This window comes from Puma concolor, chromosome A3 (genome assembly GCF_028749965.1).
Source record: "Puma concolor isolate L17-30 chromosome A3, mPumCon1.1.hap2, whole genome shotgun sequence".
Lineage (NCBI taxonomy): Eukaryota > Metazoa > Chordata > Mammalia > Carnivora > Felidae > Puma > Puma concolor.
The window spans coordinates 20426271-20444799 of NC_141669.1; the positions used below are offsets into that span (position 1 = coordinate 20426271).

At 54.4% G+C, this 18529-nt stretch overlaps 1 long non-coding RNA gene across 2 annotated transcripts; it reads left to right on the top strand.

Annotated features, from left to right (window-relative positions):
- Nucleotides 1-8058: 8058 nt before the first annotated feature.
- LOC147582298 (uncharacterized) lies at nt 8059-16937 on the top strand. Of its 2 annotated transcripts, none has more exons than XR_015248943.1 (2): nt 8059-8209; nt 14735-16937. It is a non-coding gene; the product is annotated as an uncharacterized LOC147582298 (long non-coding RNA). The 2 variants fall into 2 exon arrangements; XR_015248944.1 differs by lacking the exon at nt 8059-8209 and adding an exon at nt 11560-13588.
- Nucleotides 16938-18529: the final 1592 nt, after the last annotated feature.

An 18529-nucleotide genomic window follows, 5' to 3' on the forward strand; every position in this document is an offset into this window, starting at 1 on the left:
CTAACTCGCTTTTCCACCTGGGAAGTCATTTTTTTCCTTATTGGACACTCGCTTTCTGAAACATGGGCTTGGTAATAGCCTCCATTGCCCCCCACCCCGGCCCCCACCCCCCGGGAGGTTGAGTCCAGACCACAGGTGGCAATGCTCAAAGGCTGCGGGAATCCCAAGGTCCACATTAGGGCTCAGCCCCCCCACCCCACCCCAGGTCTGCCTCCCTTCTACACATCTATTCCTTTTCTAACCACACAGAGGATGAGGGCAGGGATGACAGACATGCCCCCTGAGGACCTGCCAGGGGACTTGGAGAGCAAACTCCTTATAAACGAAGGAGACGATGGACGCCCAGAGAAGTTCACGTTGCCCAGGCCCCCACGGTGAGCTGCAGAGAGCACGGAACCCAGGTCAGACTCCCAGGAGGGTGCGTCCCCAGGCCAGGAACTCCCTGGATGGTGTTGGGGCAAAGGGGAGGGGCTTCACTTCAGGCAGATATGGATGCGCGTGCTGGCCTGGCCATGCTTGGGAGTAACATGGGGGGGTGACGGTCCTGCCCGATTCCTGCACTTGTTGGGAGAATTTAACGGCATGCCGAGTGCCCCGGGCGGAGCCGGGCACACAGTGAGCGCTCCACAAACATCAGCGGACGGTACTTTCATTTGTTTGTTAACTTTTAACGCAAGCCTCATGTTTTCAATTGATGTATGATTAACATGCAGTGTTATGTTAGTTTCAGGTGTGCTGACAGTGCCTTTATGAATTGCTTTCCCACTTCTCTCTGTCCCTCGTCTCAGAAGGGGAGAGAGGAATAACGAAAATTCCCTCGATGGGACACAATGTTTACAGTGGGCTTTCCGTCTGGGCTCTCATTAGATCCCAACCACAAACCTGAAGGCCCTCGGGCCAGAGACCATTATCCCAGTTTGAAGGATGAGGCCGCGGAGGCGCAGAGAGGTCTCTTGGCAAGTCAGTGGCCAGCAGGACCGTCCTGGACTCCCAGCCACATTCGGTGCCCACGTGGAGTTTCCAAGGGCCCCGGGCTCCTCTGGGCACGGGAGGATGGCCAAGCTGATGCACCCGGCTCGCCGGCTCACCTGTTGCCATGCCACATGTGGGGTTTTGGGCTCACAGCTCCGTTCCGGGGCCGGCTGCACCCTCGCCCTGCCCCTGCAGTACCTTCCCCCCAAATGTCCTAGGTTCCCAGCATCCAAGGAGCATTCAGAAAACCTGCCTATCCCCAGACATCCTGAAATTTCTTTACTTGGAGACCAACCATGTCTTTTATCCCACAATTAGTGAGTTCCCAGGAGCTGAATGTCACCTGTAGCCGTGGTGATATGGGAGGCCATGAGCAAGGCAAGAGAGCAGCGGAGAGGGAAAAAGAGGCTTGGGAGAGGGGAAGGAGAAGCTGGGCCTTGGGAGCTTTTTCTGACCCAAACTGGGGGTTCGTGTGTTCCTGGGAACAAAGTAGCCAGGAGGAAATTGGAACGAGGAAAAGAAATAGAGACCAGGGCTTAGGCTGCACCAAAGAGGGAAAAGCTAAGCTTTAGGACTTCTCAGGTATCCCCCTCCCCCCGCCTCCACAGCTGTGCCTGCCTCAGTTTACCCCCAGCACAGTCTACTTTACTCTGATACCCAGGGATTCCAGGGTGTGAGGCCTCTCACTCCGGGAGTGGCAGGAATGGCCTGTCTTAGTCCTGGGGTGACTGTTGGCTCTGCCAGAGCAAACTCGGGCACCCAAGAAGCAAGTCCTCTCTCACCACTGTGGTGGTCTTAGACCAAGTGGCTCCCCCACCAACCCCAGTGGACCCCAGGCTCAGAAGATCTCCCAGATTTGGTGGCTGACACAGACCATCCCTTCCCAGAAGCCAGCGGTGAGCCGGGCGCCCGGAGTTGCCCTGTCTACTCCCCCGTGACAGGGCACGTCATCTTGGAGTTTCCAGAGCCAGTTTCTTCAGAAACCTTGAGCTTCCTCCTGGCCCACCAGGGAAAGGCCTGGAACCTCATTTCCAGTCCTCACAATCCCTCCAGTACAATCCCTCACGTCCCTTCTCAGGTGATTTTGGTGGCGTAACTTAGCCTCTCCATTCTACACCCATAGACTCCCACCTTTTTTTTCTTTTTGGCCACAGACAAGAAAAGTAGGGCTAGGTGACAGAGGAAGAGCCTAAAGGGATATGCTTCTTTGTATAAAATTAATATGTGATATTCCAATGATAAATATATTTCTTAAACCAAACTTCTTGGGCTTTTGTGAGGATGCCGCTGTCCTGGCCAGAAATCTAACACGGTCGCTGGCACATAGCAGGTACTCAATAAAATAAAAGTCCCTCTTCCCCACACTCGTCCCCTCTTGCCCTTCCCCGTATCTGGGGAGGGCGGGCAGTGAAGGGGGGTCCTGAGAGCACCTGGACTTCCCGGATGTTGGGCAGCCCTCCTTCCAGAACAAACCTCTCCTGCAGAGGAGGGCAAGCAGCACCCAAGGGGCTGTGCTGAGTGACACAAGGGGAAAATCCACCTTGAGCCAAGCAAATCTTCAGTGTCCTTGGAAGGTGTATTGCTCAGACTTCCTTTCAAATGAGGAATAAGGAAATATGAAATGATTAAGGATTATTTAAGTTCTGTGCCCTGACCTGGTGAGGGAGAGCAGGGCTGACAGTCAAGGCCCATCAGAGAGGGGGACCTGGAGGTCAGGGTGCAGGGCCAGCCCTGGGCTCTCTGGGCCACTAGCTGGGGGCGGGGACCAGGGAAAGGGTGCCACTCCCTCGCCACATCCATCTGCTTAATGGAGGTGGGGCCCAAAGGAGATGCTATGGAAGCATTTAAAACCACTATTGTATCACTTTTCTGAGACACTTTCACTCACCAAATCCATTCTTCCGGTCAAGCAGGGATAATTCGCAACAAAGTAGGGGAAAGCTGTGGGATGTCACTGGAGTAAATCAGATAAACGGCACTGTCGGGAGCTCCTCAGAGGTTCCTGCCTGAACGACCCCTTAGCAGTCTGATTGGGGGTGGGTGTGACGGAGTGGGCGTGGGGACCGGAGGCCAGCATCTCTAGGGGCCACAGGGACGTGGTCAGGTCTGGCTGGGCAAAGAACCCACTCGGCAGGCGCCACATTTGCACTCCTCGACCTCCAGGTGGCGCTGGGCGCCGAGCCCGCTGTCTGTCACCCATGTGCGGGGAGGGGCCTCGGCAATGCTGACTTCTGATTGGTTGAGTTCAGTCTCGCTTTCTTTTCGTGTCCAGAGCAGGTTTTAGGGAGGGGCGAGAGGAAGAGCGTGTGTATTTCATGTTTTGTTTTGTTTTTTTCTTTACAACTAAAACTGAGTTTCCATTTCTCATACCCTTACAAGACACCTCATAAATCTGCACATCAGGGAAAATCCTTGGTCACACCTATTTACAATAAATACATCATTTATGAGGTCCCTGGGTGGCTCAGTGGGTTAAGCCTCCGACTCTTGGTTTAAGCTCAAGTCATGATCTCACAGTTGGGAAGTTCTAGTCCCCTCGTGGGGCTCTGCGCTGGCAGTGCCCAGAGTCAGCTTGGGATTCATTCTCTCCCTCTCTCTGCCCCTCTCCCACTCTACCTCTCTCAAAATAGATAAATGAAAACTTTTAAAAATGTAAATACATCACTTATTTATAAGGGAGTTAAGGTTTAGGATCTACCACTCAGACTTACCTTTTTTTGTTTCCTTAGTCTCTGTCGTATGTGTGTTACCAACATTATAATTGCATCTTGGGTATAGTTTATTCGCACATTTGACGGCTGTTGGTTAAGCTTTTACTATCTGCCAGGCATTGGGTGGGGTTTTGCGGAGTCAACGGTGAGGAAAACAGACATGGGCCTTGCCCTCAAGGAGCTCACAGACATGATTTAGCAAGCACACCCATGTCAAATTTTAACAAACACAAAACTCCTTTGTGGCAATAAATGAGAAGTGGCTGGTGCTCTGAGAGAGAAGTGTGGAGATTTGAGGAAGTATAGTACTGAGTACAGGCAACAGAGCCACTCACCCAAAGAGTACGAAACTGAAGTGTAACTGATCTCGTTCTAGAACACCGGTGGGCTCCCTTGTGAAGATGGGGAAGCCAGGGAGGAGTAGAAGGAGATTTGAGGTGGTTTTGTAGATACTCTCTGGCAGCCAAGGTGGCCAGTCTGGGCTTTTGTCTGGTTGGTGTGGAGGAAAGCACTGGAAAGTATGTAGCTTCCAGAACATTCTTTTCTTGCTCCAGCTAGAAAGCTATCTTCTGGGATTGGATGTGACAGGGGGACTATAAACCTTGTCCCTGGAGAAGGTGGCCAAGGAAGGGCTGGCAAAACAAATAAGCAAACAAACGACACCTGTCAGGGAAACAAAGGCCTGGAGTCCAGAACACAGCGTGGACTTCAGAGAGAAGAAGGAGGAAAAAAGGAGGCAGGAGGGTTTTAGTCTGAGGCCGGATTAGTCGCCGGGAGAGTCTGGCCTGGGTGGCTGGCAATGGTGGGACAGGACCCAGAGGGTCATAACCTGCCAGGACTCTTTTGAATTGGTTCGCAATTGGATACCGACCAGAGGAATTTCCTGCCAAGTATACTTGTGTTTTCTCTTTGTTCCTCTAAAAAGGTGCCGGTTCCTGCGCATTGGGGCAGAGACTGAGAACACTGAAAAGTTCACACGCTGCCCTCCCCGCCCCGTAGTCTCTAAACTTTCACCACACTTCCCCCCTCCCTTCCCCCACCCAAGCAACTTCCACCTGCTGACGTTACACGACCATCTGCTGCCTGGCTCCCGCGCTGGAATATAAGCTTCCACAGGGCAGGCGCCTGGTCCTTCTCTGCTGTAGCCCCAGGGCCTGGGATATGTCTGGTCCGTAGTAGGTGGGTGCCCTATAGATATCTGTTAAACGTATGAATGAAGCAGATTCTCCTGGGCCTGTAGAGAAACCTCCCTCAGCCCTAAACGTGGAATGTACGGAGCGGGTACCTCCAACGAAGGATAAATTGCTCTGAGAGGCCCCTTTGCCCTGAGAGAAGGCTGGTACAGACTCTGCTGTTTCAGAGGCTTGAAAAGTCTGCCTCGCCAACCGAGGGGGCAGGCAGTCACCAGAGAGGGGTGTGCAGGTACTTGGTGGCGGGCGGTGCGGCCTGTGAGGTGGCGCTCCCGTCCTGTCCTGGCCCTTCCCTGCACCCCTGGAGCAACCCCCGGCCCAGAAGTGGCTCCTCCTGTGAGGTGGAGTCTGCGGTACGTGCAGAGGTTCCGCTCGGCGCTCAGAACCCCATGCTCGGACCTGACGGTGGCCCCTCACGTGTCTGTGCAGGGGGATGAATTGGTCCCCAAGCCCTCGCAGCTCTTGCTGGCCCTGGGAGGCATCACGGGGGTGACTGGGGGCCACCCAGCGCCAAGCATGGCTCAGGAGCCCGCCCCGAGGCCGAGGCTCCGAAGGGGCAGCACCTGCAGTGTTGAGGGGGTGATGCGCTTAGGGTCAGAGGAAGGAAGGAAAGGAAAGGCTATGGATCAGTGCTATGTGCTGAGTGCCATTCGGACCTTTAATCTTTCTTATTTTTTAAATGTTTATTTTAGAGAGAGAGAGAGCACAAGCAGGGGAGGGGTAGAGAGAGAGGGAGACACTAAATCTGAAGCAGGCTCCAGGCTCTGAGCTGTCAGCACAGAGCCCGATGAGGGGCTTGAACCCATGAACTGAGAGATCGTGACCTGAGCCGAAGTCCGATGCTTAACCAGCTGAGCCACCCAGGTGCCCCAATCTTTATAGCAACCATGTACGTTGGAACGATCCTCGTTTTATAGATGCAGAGAACAAGGCGTGACCTGTCTGAGGTCACACTCTAGAAAGGAGCTGCGTGAGGATTCAAATGCAGGCATGGCTGCCCTCCAAAGCCCGTGTTTGTTCCACTCTACCCTACGGCTGCCCAAGAAGACTAGGACAGGGGTGGGGAGCCCAAGGAAGGTTCCCCGAGGAACGGGACCGCACCCAGGCCTCTGAGAGACCATGGCACAAGCTCAGAGAAGAGGGCAGGGGTCCTTGCCGGTGAAGGTGCTTGGGAGGAAAGATGGGGCAGAAGGAGGAGCCTTAGTGAGGGACACGCAGGGGGCAGGCTCACAGAGAGAGAAAAGAGAGAGGATTCAAAAGGATAAATGGAAGCCAGGTCTGGGGAGGTCACGGGGGAAGCCCAGGGAGCCTGAGGTGCCCCAACAGGACCGGGTGGCTTCCAACTGAGTTGGAGCAGACTTTCTCCAGGAGCTGGGCCGGTCACATCCATGGGCAGGTCATCTGGAGGGCATAAACAGCCAGAGTGCAGGCAGAGGCACTCAGGATGCCAGAGCTGAGAGTCAGAGCGAGGGTGGGGGAGCCCCCAGATGACCAGTGGGAAGCCCAGGTCCATAGGCAGCCTGTGTTTCCTGGGCAGCGGGGGAATGCCGGATAGTTCAAGCACCGGCTCCCCCTTCCTCTCTACGTGGTCCTCACCCTCCCCTTTAGCCTCCCGGAGTTTTTTCTATGGGCGGATGCTTCCCTGCATCATCTTAAACCACATATTCATTAACTGCACTGAAAAGCAGTCTTTTGCCCATATTAGTTAGGCACAGTCTACACAATAATTTGATTCCTATTTAAGTTTCATTTCCAGGCCAGTGGACTCTCCGGGTCACCATACATCGGCCATTTGTTTGCTCAGAGTCGGCACCCAATATGCTCTCAGCACTCAGTCTTCTAGCTCCTTCTCTCATGCCTCAAGTTGATTGGTGTGTCTGGGAAGGTTTTTACCCCCTCTGGGTGTTCCCAAGTGGGAATATCCTCAGCGGCCACTGCCACAGAACAAATCGTTGCTTCACGTGGGCCAGGACGCACCCCCAGGGCAGGCGTCAGCGCCTATGGAACCCTGAGGAGGTCCCCAGGCTCCTTTAGGAGAGGACACCTGGCTTCAACGCTCTAGCTCCAGGCTGGGAGTGGCAGCGGGTAGAGGAGGACAATCAGGAAGATAGGTGACAGCAGGTGGATTTTTTTTCATTTATTTTTAATTTTTTAATGTTTATTTATTTTTGAGAGAGAGAGGGAGAGTGTGAGGGAGGGAGGGACAGAAAGAGAGGGAGACACAGAATCTGAAGCAGGCTGCAGGCTCCGAGCTGTCAGCACAGAGCCCGATGCGGAGTTCAAACCCACCAACTGCAAGTTCATGGCCTGAGCTGAAGTCGGATGTTCAACCTGACTGAGCCACCCGGGCGCCCTAGATGGATTTTTTTTTTTTTTTTTTAATAAAAAGCAACAAATAGCAATACTTCTTGTAAACTTTGTTCAGATACTATCCTAGGATTCCATGGGTGTTGGCTGAGGGGCAGAAATGTAACTACGTTATATCCATCTATATTCATTAAATCATTTGTGCTTTAGGTAATTGACCATACGCACTCACTTTCGTCACTGGGAATGTTGGAGAACGTAGTATTTCCTGTTGTGAGAAGACTTGAAGAAGTCTTCTTTTGCTCTCAGGGAGCCTACAGTCCATTCTGGAAGACGAGGGGAGCACATGTTAAAAAGCTCCAAGGTAAGAGGCGCCTGGGTGGCTCAGTCGGCTGACCGTGCAACTCTTGATTTCTGCTCAGGTCATGAACCCAGAATCGTGGGATTGAGCCCCGCACTGAGTGTGGAGTCTGCTTAAGATTCTCTCTCTCTCTCCCTCTGCCCCACTCAGAGTGGGGTTGGGGGTGGAAGCTCCAAGGTTCAAGGTCACATGTGTTCAATGAATGGAGACACAAAGCATAAATGTTTCAAGGGAGGTGAGTGTCTAGGCTGGGTGCTCGCTGACTTCCTGATTGTGACAACATTGAAGCGTCTCTCATATTCTTCCTCAGTTGTTTGTTTCCCTAAAACTACCTCTCCTTTCCTGCTTAGAGCCCAGGGCCACCCTGGACAGTCACTACCAGGCCTGCCATCACCATGGGGTGGCCCAAAGTCACGTCTGCCAGGAACACCATAGTTCGGCATTTACCTATGCAAATTTTACATCGGCCGCTGATGAGCAAAACAGTGGTCCACATATAGATTTGGGGTGTGGGGCTTTTGCTGTCGGAGTTCCCCCAGAGTGATGGTGGCTGAAGGCACAGTGACAGCAGCCACCGGGAGCAGTTGACCCCGGCAAAGGGGACTGTCTCTGACTCAGCAGCGAGGCCCCTCTCTGACCCTTCTGTCCCAGAACTCTGGCTCTGCACGGTAAAGGGGGGTGGCGTACCTGTGGGTGTGGATGCTTTCCCACAAGTCTGTGCTCCCCAGAAATTCAGCTGCCTTGGCCCTTATTAAAAGGGCTGTTCTCGGTGGGGCCAGAGGGAGGCTCCTTCCAGGCTGCAGCTCGGGAATGGTGGGGAGGTGGGAGTGGGGGTCAGGGGGTGGGTGCTCTCTGGCTGGGGCTTCAGGGGGTGCAAGGACACCACCACGCAGCAGGATCCATGCCCACAGCAGCCCCCCAGCACAGCTGCCCTGGGATGCGCAGGCACAGTCGAGAGAGAGAGAGAGGGGGGAGGTCTGGCGGTCTTCAGCAGAATCGTTGCCATGGGGGGACTTGTGGGACCAGAATAGCCAGATAGTCTAACATTTCCAGAGAAGCTGTAAATCTGGATTTTTCTGTGAAATCTTCTGATGCTTCACCGTTTGCAAACCATTAAATTGTTTTAAAAACACCCCTCGGGCCAAAGCAAATGACTTTGGGCCATTCTCTGTTACACCCTCCTTAGACCCCAAACAGCAAGCAGTGTGTCTATGTCCTCAGTCCAAATGATGATGAGCACCCGACCTCTACGGTGTCATGATCCTCAAAGTGCTCCTTCCCCAGAGGGCCAAGCGGGCAAATGAGGCTGGGGCAGGAGCAAGCGTCAGTGTCACCGTGGAGTCACCAGCTAACCCCACCCATGAGGCGTCGCCCGGTGTGGGTCTGAGGAGTGAGCCTTGCCCTTCCCAGCCTCTGATGCCCGTGGCCTTGTAATGCTCTTCCCGGCCTGGCATCGGCAGTGGGCGAAGATGAGGAGGCCAGAGCGGGTGAAGTGCGCACTTTCTCGGTCACCTGCCCCAGTCCTGGGCCCGAGGAGGGGAGGAGGCAGGAGTCACCCCGGGCCTTAGTCTTAACCACCCGAGGCCAGCATCCTGGTTTGGGCTGCCAAGTCCTCGCCTCCTATTTTAGGGAAGCTGAAACAGATCCCCCTCCCCTCCCTGGAAGCTGCCTGGGCCCTTTGCACCTTGCTTTGCCCTAGCATTTTTAAAGTAAACCTTCCAAACAGATGGATTTATTTGCTTTGTAGGTGTTTTAGGTTGAGTTGATTTTGTTTTGACGTGCTGGTTCAAAATAAGATTGACCCTTTGGAAACTCAACTTGCTAAAGCCATGTACCCAGCTTCAGCTTGAGGGCTTAATTGAAAACAGATGAGGCACACGGCCACCGCGCAGGCCTCCAGACTGAGCGAGACCTCGGAGGAGGTACGCTGGCTCAGAGCAGGGGACGCGTGGCTTCAAAGGCAAGGGCCAGTGATGGGAAGTCTCATCCCAAGAAGAGGGTTTTGCTTCAAAAATAGCTTTTAAAATGTGTTTTTAAAAATTTTTTTTTTCAACGTTTATTTATTTTTGGGACAGAGAGAGACAGAGCATGAACGGGGGAGGGGCAGAGAGAGAGGGAGACACAGAATCGGAAACAGGCTCCAGGCTCTGAGCCATCAGCCCAGAGCCTGACGCGGGGCTCGAACTCCCGGACCGCGAGATCGTGACCTGGCTGAAGTCGGACGCTTAACCGACTGCGCCACCCAGGCGCCCCTAAAATGTGTTTTTTAAAAAATGAAGACACTAAAGGAGCTGACCAGGCATATTTAAGACCCTATAAGCATAGGAAACAGTAAAAGAACTCACTGGAATTCTATCTAAAAGCAGCCTTGGTCGGGGCGCCTGGGTGGCGCAGTCGGTTAAGCGTCCGATTTCAGCCAGGTCACGATCTCGCGGTCCGTGAGTTCGAGCCCCGCGTCAGGCTCTGGGCTGATGGCTCGGAGCCTGGAGCCTGTTTCCGATTCTGTGTCTCCCTCTCTCTCTGCCCCTCCCCCGTTCATGCTCTGTCTCTCTCTATCCCAAAAATAAATAAACATTGAAAAAAAAAATTTTTAAAAAAATAAAAGCAGCCTTGGACAGGCTGAGTGAGCAAGTGAAGGAATGAGTTCACGTAATAAGAGACACGATGTTTTCTGTTATTTCGTCTTTTCCTATCATTTGATTTACCTGTGGTTGAACTCCTCCGCCTTCCCTGATTCCCCGGGGCGCTTTTCTGGACCTGGTGTTTGGTGATTAACAAGCATCACCTTGTGTTTTTGCCTTTTTACATATATGCCCTCCCACCTTGGGGACAGAGACATTTTACACACACGACCAAGTGTGGATGGCAAATGAAGAACTCTGCAATGTGTACTTATTTACTCCTCTGATTCTGCAAGCAATTGAGAAGCAGAGAGGAGGGGGATCTCCTGTGATTGGCCAGACCAGTTCGGTCAGTCACCGGATGACACAGCTCCAGACAGACCTCCCTCCGCTAGGGTGAATAGGGTGGGGAAGGGACCCTCCTTCCAGGGTTGGGGAAACCCTGGTGATTAGATAGAAACATCGTTGTCAGTTAATGAGGAGGCTTTGTGATGCGGCTTAGGCCGAGTAGGTGTGGTGAATGCTCACTTAGCCTAAGACCAGGCTACAAAGTGAGGCATAGAGGGATTAGTGTGTTCTCTTGGGGTGTCTTTCAACACCCTGCCCTAAGGTTCAGGGTGACCCTAAGCAGCGGAGCCAGTTCCCATGATGCATGTTAACTGAAGGAAGGAAGGCCGGCTCATCCTTCCGGTGCGTCTCGGTGGGGCCAATTATTAAACTCCCATTGATTCCCACCCTCCCGTCCCACTGCTTCTGTCAGGGATTCTGCCTGCCTTCCCCCCTGCTTCCATCCCCAGGGGCTGCTGGTGGAACCCCCTCCCCCGCAAGTCTCTTTAGTCAAGGCCAGATGTGACAGTGGATGGAGAACTCTCCAATCCTGCCCTGCAGTCAGGTGGAGGCTGGGGAGCCCCCGATGCTAATATTGGCCCCTGTGAGTGATGTGCCCACAATGCAGGGTGGGCCTTAGTGGAAGACCAGTCGGCTTAACCAGAGCGGAGTCTTTATCTCTTCGTTTCCTGCGTGAGGTAACACGTTGAAAGCACATCGCAGCGCCAGGCACCGACATCTGGCTCAGTCACCGTTAGCCAGAGAGACATGGTGGCTGGGAGATGCCTCCGGAGACAGCTTGCCTGGATTCAAGTCCCCACCACTGGTTGTCCCTGTGTCCCTGGGCAAAACCCTTTCCTTGTTTCAGCTGCCTCATCTGTGGATTGGGGACGACGGAGCTAGTAGCTTTCAAGGGGCGTGGTGGGGATTAAGTCCCTGTGCTTGGAACGGTGTCAGCACACGTACATGACATATATGGGCTGGTCCACGCTAACGTTTCCACCTTCTCTTCTTGTTAGGCTTCGTCTCACGGGGCCTTTATGGGTCTCAGGGCGGGGGACAAACTCAAGTGTCTGTGGCACATACAGGCTGGATTTGCACAGACTGGGGAGCATAGGAGAAAGGCACACCCAGAGGCGGAGGTGAAATTAGGAATTAGAGATACGATCTTGGTTAAGATTAAATATCTATACTTGCTTATATATATAAGGAAATCTGGGTGACTATTTCTTCATTGTGGTTTTTCAAAGCAGGCAAACCAGGCTGTAGCGAAGTCAACTGATTTCAACACTTCACTTCCTCCCCTGAACCATCTCCCTGCTCCTCCTCCCCCCACCTTGGAATATTCTTCCTCTTCCTTGAAATGGTGCTGAAATTCTGCCATTTCAGCAGTCTGACACGGTGGGAAGGAGAGCTGCGTCCCAGTCAGGCAGACAGAGAGGATCCTGTGATCTTGGGCAAGTTATTTGACCGCTCTGAGCCCGGTTTCTCTGCGTTGAGGATGCCTACATCACAGCTGTGGTTGAGTGGATGACCCTACATAGAGCCACATGTGTGAACACCCCTGGCGCACAGTAGGCATCTAACATACTCTGTTCACTCCTCTTTAGAGCAAAGCCTGCTTTAAGAAACCTGCCTGATTGTCATCACCCGGTGACATCAGGACGCCTGATGCTTCATGCATCTTAAAACTCGACAATTGATTATGTGCATAATTCTCTTTTTTTTTCCCTGTTCCGGTATTTTGCTTCATTAACTCCCTCCTAGATGTCTTCAAGCAGCTCTGTTGGCTGGTTTCTCAAGGTAGAGTTCCATTTTTTTTTTGCTCGTATCTCTTCATGGTGCCTGGACAGTCCTCTCCAGACATGGGTCCTCAGGGCTGACTGTGACTTCTGAGTTCCTCCAGGTCCCTGCTCGAAGCGAGTTCCTGTGTTGGGTGTGCCTGGGTGTACTAAGCCTTTTTGAAGGTAGCTCTGTGTGTACAATATGGCCAGAGAGTGACCTTGTCCAGGTTGCTGTCCCCGCTTGAAAGGACATGCAGGTGAAGAAAGACCCAATCTCATCATAAAATGGGGGCAGGGAGAGACCAGTTAGGTGAGGTGGCCTGTGGGAGGTCAGGGTAGGGGCCTCAGTAAACAGAAATGTTAAACAAGGCCTCCTCAACTCCACCCTGGCTTTAAACCCCCCGTTTGCAAAGTCTGGCTGCAGAGGCCTCCCAATGACCCCAATCTAAGTCCCCTCCACTCTCCAGTGATGGCTGAAGGCAGGAAGATAAGAGACTCCTTGAACAAGACACCCCCCAGGGAAATTCCATCAACCCCCTTGGAGGCTGCAACTGAGCTCTATAAACTGGGCTGGGGGCAGGGTGGGACTCGGAGAGGAGGGAGGGCAGGCGAGATAAGGCCTCTGACTTCTGGGCCAAGGGCCACGCTGGGGGTAGGAATCCCAGAGGAAGGCGTATGCAGTGCTTTCCAGTGGGGATTAATTAGGGTAAAATGTGGGGGTGAGTTGTGGCAACAGGACAGGAATGAGATCCCCTAAGCCTGGGGGGCTCGGGAGCGAGAATTTGTTCCCCAAATCCCGTCCTGTCTCCACCTGCAGTCCTGTCCCCTGCGCCCCAGGGTGAAAAGCTCCGCTCCTCACCTGAGCTCTGGCCCTCTTCCCACCCTTCCTTCCTCTTTACTCTCCTCTCTTTGGTCTTTCACATGTCCCTCACTCTTCCCTGCTCTCTGTATTCCTGTCCTTTGTTCTCCTCCTCTGAGTGGGCTCCCAGGGTAGGTGGGTGGCAAAGGGTGAACCCAGGTGGTTGCCTAGGCAACGAGCAAACTAGAACGAATGCCGGCCAGCCATCATGGCAAGACGGGGAACCCAATGAGGTCCCCAAGCCCAGAGCCTCCTTCCTCACACTCCGTTGTCCAGTCCGAATCTGGTTCCGAGGAGCTGGGCTGGCTGGAAGCTCATCCAGCTGGAAGGAAGCTCAGGCTGACCCCCTGGGCACCTGACACCTGCACCTGGCTCCCGCCCTGTCCCCAAGCTGCTCCTCGGCCCTGCCTGGCTCGCTACTTCCTCTCTGCGTGCCCTCCCTCTCGGCAGCCCCAGGTGCGTACACCTTCTTCCACAGGGCCAACCCCATCAGGGGAGCTTCACAGAGGCAAGACCTCAAAGGCCAAGGAGCCTTGGCAGGCAAGGCCTCACCCAGGCCATTCACACGCTGGTGAATAAGACATCAGCCATTGCCACCGATGGCCATCAGGCTCTGTGGAAGAGGAGCCCCAGGGCCGGCTTTCTGAGGGATCAGGAAGACTGGGGCTCCAACCAGCAGGCCCAGGATTCTGAGGAGCTGTGGGTGGGGAGGACTTCCAGAGGCTTTGGGTCCAACTCCAGATAGAGTTCTTGCTGGTAGGGGATGGACGCCTGCTGGGCAAGGATGGCAGCTGTGGTGGAGGAGGGAGGGAAAGACTAAGTGACAGGAGTCCTGGGTTCGGGCCATGGTGGAGCCAGCACGACCCAGGAGCTGGGACTTGAATGAGCAGCTCACGGTGAACAGGTGATCTTGAGGCCCGCTGGTGTAGACGTACCCCCTACATTTCCCACCCCACCCCACCCCACCCCAGATCATGTGCTTCGTCTGAGGATTCACTCTCCTGAGGGGGGGAAAGCTGCAGCACCTGTGGCCAAAACCCGAAAGCCAGAGGCCCCCACTGTACGTATGTGCAGGTGCACTGAGGACTCACCGTGCCCCTCAGCAGGACTGGGGTGGGGGTGGGGAGGAGCGAGTCCGCCGACCATCCTCCCACAGGCCCCGGGCCTTCAAACTCCGGCCGGGAGGTGCGCCAATGGCTGCAGGCCGACGTCCTAAGAGGTTCCTCTGGTTGAGGACTCTGCAGGGGATTCAGGCTCTAATTCTACCAGACGCATCCGTCCTCGTCTCCTCTCCTGGGCCTGTGTCCAGAACCCCTCTGAGCAGTGACCGTTTCCCTTCCCCGGTGCGCTGTCCCATGTGTGTCCCCAGTCTGACAGGCTTCAGAAGGCAGTGCAGCCCCCCCAAGCCCACCCTCATGCCCTAGTTATGAATTCAGACCAGGCTTCAACCTTAACCTCTAAGGCCCCATGTTCACGGAGGCCTGGAGAGGGGGGCCTGGGGCTCGGCACACCGTCAGAGCTCCGAAGTATCTTCTCGAATGAATGACAGTCCCACATCAAGCTAACTTGTCCTCTCCCCACTTTTTTTTTTTTTTTTTTTAGTGAACTCTACACCCAACGTGGGGCCTGAACTCACGAAGAGATCAAGAGTCACGTGCTCTACCGACTGAGCCAGCCAGGCGCTCGTACGTGTCACTTCTTAATCTCTACCTTTAGCAGGGCTAGGCTCCCTTCACTTCAGAAATACCAAGACGCTCCTTTCAAGAGCCCTCCCACCACCAGCAAGTCCCAGTTCTCCTCACGGCCTCCCTCGGGAATTACCCACTTTCAAAAACGAAAGCGCTCACCACCCATCCAAACCTTCACACAACTGAGAAGCTGGTATCGCTTCCTGGAACTTCTAAACGGATTCGATGTCCACTTCTTCTACCCTGTGGCCCTGCCCTGGCCGTCCCCGCTTGGAGTAGGAGGCAGAGGGCAGATGGTGCCGGCACACTCCACCTGCTCGCAGCCATGCCCGGGCAGGAGAGACACCGGCACACCACCCACAGACCTGGTTTTCCAGGCAGGGTTAAGTGTGCAGAGAAGGCATCACAACCCCTGGGATCTGCTCTTCATAACTGGGAAGGCCTGCCGCCCTCACCTTGGGCCCTCCAGTAATCATTTCCTGTTGGGCAATGGATTCTGCTCATGGGAGTTGGAGCTTCAGGTAGGCTGGAAGTAAGCAGCCCGGCTGGGCCCCGAATACGGTTTAACATCGAATATAGTGTTTGCATTCTGGGGAAAGCATCTGGGTGTAAAAGCCCCCGCTGTGGGGGCCGGGGGACTGTTATGCCACTCCCCCCCCCCCCACTCCCTCTGGAGCCAGGCAGGCCCTCAGCCTCCCCCATTGCTAAGACCAGACCGTGCAAGACCCACTCAGTCACTGCGCGTCTGGGATACTGCTCTTCCACGCCTTCATGGCCTGTCTTGTAATGCTGCCCTCTCTTAACATGTCTATGGGGCAGGTCCAATTGCTTGTTGGAGACCACAAAAAAAACCGAAAAAACAAAAAAATTAAGACCACTGGTCTTGGCACATGCTCCCCAGGGCACCTAACCAAGAAAAGGGACTGCTGAGGCCCCTCTTTTTCTTCCTTTAGAATAGACCACCGACTCTGGCCTTTCTCCACCTGCTGGCGATGGCTCCTGAACCTTTTCTCCTCATAAATGTGTACTGTGGTCCTCGCCACGTCGTCTTTGGACCAGCAGCACCAATGCTACCCAGGAGCTTGTTACAACTGCTACTGAATCAGAAACTGGGGGGTGGAACCTAGCTATCCATACATTACAAGCCTTCCGGGGGATTCTAAGTTTCAGAACCACTGGTCTTGTATCTTCCCTGAGAGCCCCAGGTAGGAAGCCTTAGTTTTCTGAGCCACACGTGGAGAGCCTGTTGAGGTGCGTGTGGCTTGCAGCTATGGGAGTTTCATCCCAAGGAAGATGGGCTACCTGTCTCCCACACTTCCAGTTTGCAACAGGCGTCTGGCCCCTGGCAGAGGAGAGGCCCAGGGAGGCTGGCTAGCTTTGGAATCCACTGAATGGTTCTTCATAAGGCCTTTTCTTCCAGAAGGTGCAGCAGGAATTGAGATGGCTCTAGGCATTGCCATAGCAACTGTACCTTTCTGAAGCCGTCACGGACTGCAGGAGCAGGGAGTAAGCAACGCAAAAGAAGGGGAGTCTGCCGGTGGATAAAGCGCAAGCAGCAGAAGAGGGGGCTGTGAAAATAAATGGAACCTCAGCACGGCTGGGACTTTGGGATCTGCACTTGGTGGGCCTGCGGCTTCCTCAAGACCCAGGACGCATTTAGGACCTCTCGAGGGGTCTTCACGGCTAGGAAACAGCGGCCCAGGGGGCCTATGATGCTGACAGTATACGTCACTTCTCTTAAAAGATCATCTACTCAGGTTAAATTAGACTCCTAAATGGTCACAGAGCAATTAAGAAGGAAGTGCCCCCTACCTAGGGTGACACCTGTGTTCCAGGTCAGAGTTGAGGAAAGGGACCAGCTTCAAGCTCCTGATACGGATCTGCATTCTACAGCACATGCCAAGAAGTCAGGAGGCACCTCAGGGGCCTTAGATAATGGTGGATATTCTAGCTGCAAAAGAACTCATTTGTCAACCAGAGTTTATATAAAACCCAACACCCCATGCACTGTCATGCTGGCGTCTGAGCTCATCGCCGTGGCTCTCTCTAGTCCTTTTTATCGTCCTCCAAGTACACGTGAGAGGCTGGGAGTCCAGAGCCTCTCCTGCGGTTGAGGACGTTAAGGCTGCTCCTTGGTGCAAGAACCTGCCGAGCAGTGGCTGGGGGCCTTGTGGGCTCGGGCAACCTCCCAGGTGTGGAGGGACACACAGGGGGCCCAGAGGACACTGCCATACACCACGCGCACCTTAGCCCTTGGCTGTTTTGGAGCCACTGGTGCTTTTAATCTGTTCTCTGGCTCCTTCTGCTCTGGAAGAAGCAAGCAGTTCATGTGAGGAATCGGGAAGTGGGGTCCTGCTCTGTCCTCAGGGGCAGGGTCCAAAGTGTGGGAAGTCAGGATTGTGGGGGGAGCACACAGTCATCCCTGAGACCTTGTTGTAGCCCTGCCGCCCCCCCCCACCCCCGCCCCCCATCCCATACCTAATCTCACCACTGGTTGGCACGGAGTGTCCCTCAGAACTTTCCATATGGTTACTTTCATTCTTGCCCCATCTGGCCCTCCAGGCAAGGCTGGATCCCTGTTTCCTGAGCGTGTGGGAGAACCTTTTCACCAGTGCTTTTGTTTTACCAGAATCCCTGTTGGCTCTCCGGGGCCTCGGCTCACTGCTGGTCACGGCTGGGCCAAGGCAGCGCTCGGAAGCTGCTGTGGAAGGCCAGCCCTCCACGGGCGTGGGGCCTCTCCGCAGGCTCCCATTTATTTCCTCTCTGCTCTCACACAGCTGGAGCGATCCAGGCTGCACCTGCCCCTCATACGTAGTATTCATGACATGGAGGCCCTGGGCCTAGCAGCGCACAGCACTCCCGGAATAAGCCTTGACCTCCTTCCTGGGTGGGAGTAATGAGGAAGCGGGGACAGTGAGAGGGAAGGATGGAGAGTCAACCCCACCCGTTTCACCCTGGCTGCGCCCTCACGAGGTTTCCACGTGACTCCCTCCGTGGGTGGCTACGGGCTGAGCCCACTGGCTCCGCAGGCAGCGGGCAGGGGTCCGCAGGGGCGTGTGTGTTGGGGGGATGAGAGAGCCAGCTGTGGGGCCTCTCACTTCATTCCAGTCGCTGCCCTTTATAAATATTTATAGCCGTTCCACTACTAAAAATAACATCCTGGAGCCCAGGGAGCAGAAAAAAAATAAATGAAAATCACCGGGAATTGGGATTGATTATCATGTGTGCCAGAGCAGAATGGAACCCTGAGAAGGGGGAGGTGGCGGGAGCACAGCGCCCGGGGGTCAGTGCTCCCTCTGGTGGTCACCGGTCAGCGCTCCCTGGCCGGCCGGCGGCGGGCTTTGCTGCAAAGAATCCTCTCCCGGGCTGCTCTCTGCTCCCCCTTGCCGCCTAGGCTGCTGAGCAGCGAGCGGCACCAACCGGGGCGGAAGCCTAGCTAACCAGTATGAGAGAAAGGAAGGAGGCTATTTTTAGCACTGTGGCCAGGGTGTGAATATCTGTAAAACTCAGTAAAGCCTGAAGCTGTCTTTGCACGACACAGGGAAGAAAACCTGTTGGTTTTTAAAGGTCAAAGGTGGTGAGGAAAGTTGTGCCCCCACCCCAGGGAGCACGCGATGTGCTGGCAAGACGCCAGCAAGAACTCCATCAGGTCACACACACAGGAGATTCGTGCTGTTTCTTTTCTCTTTTCAACCTCCCGGTAAATTCC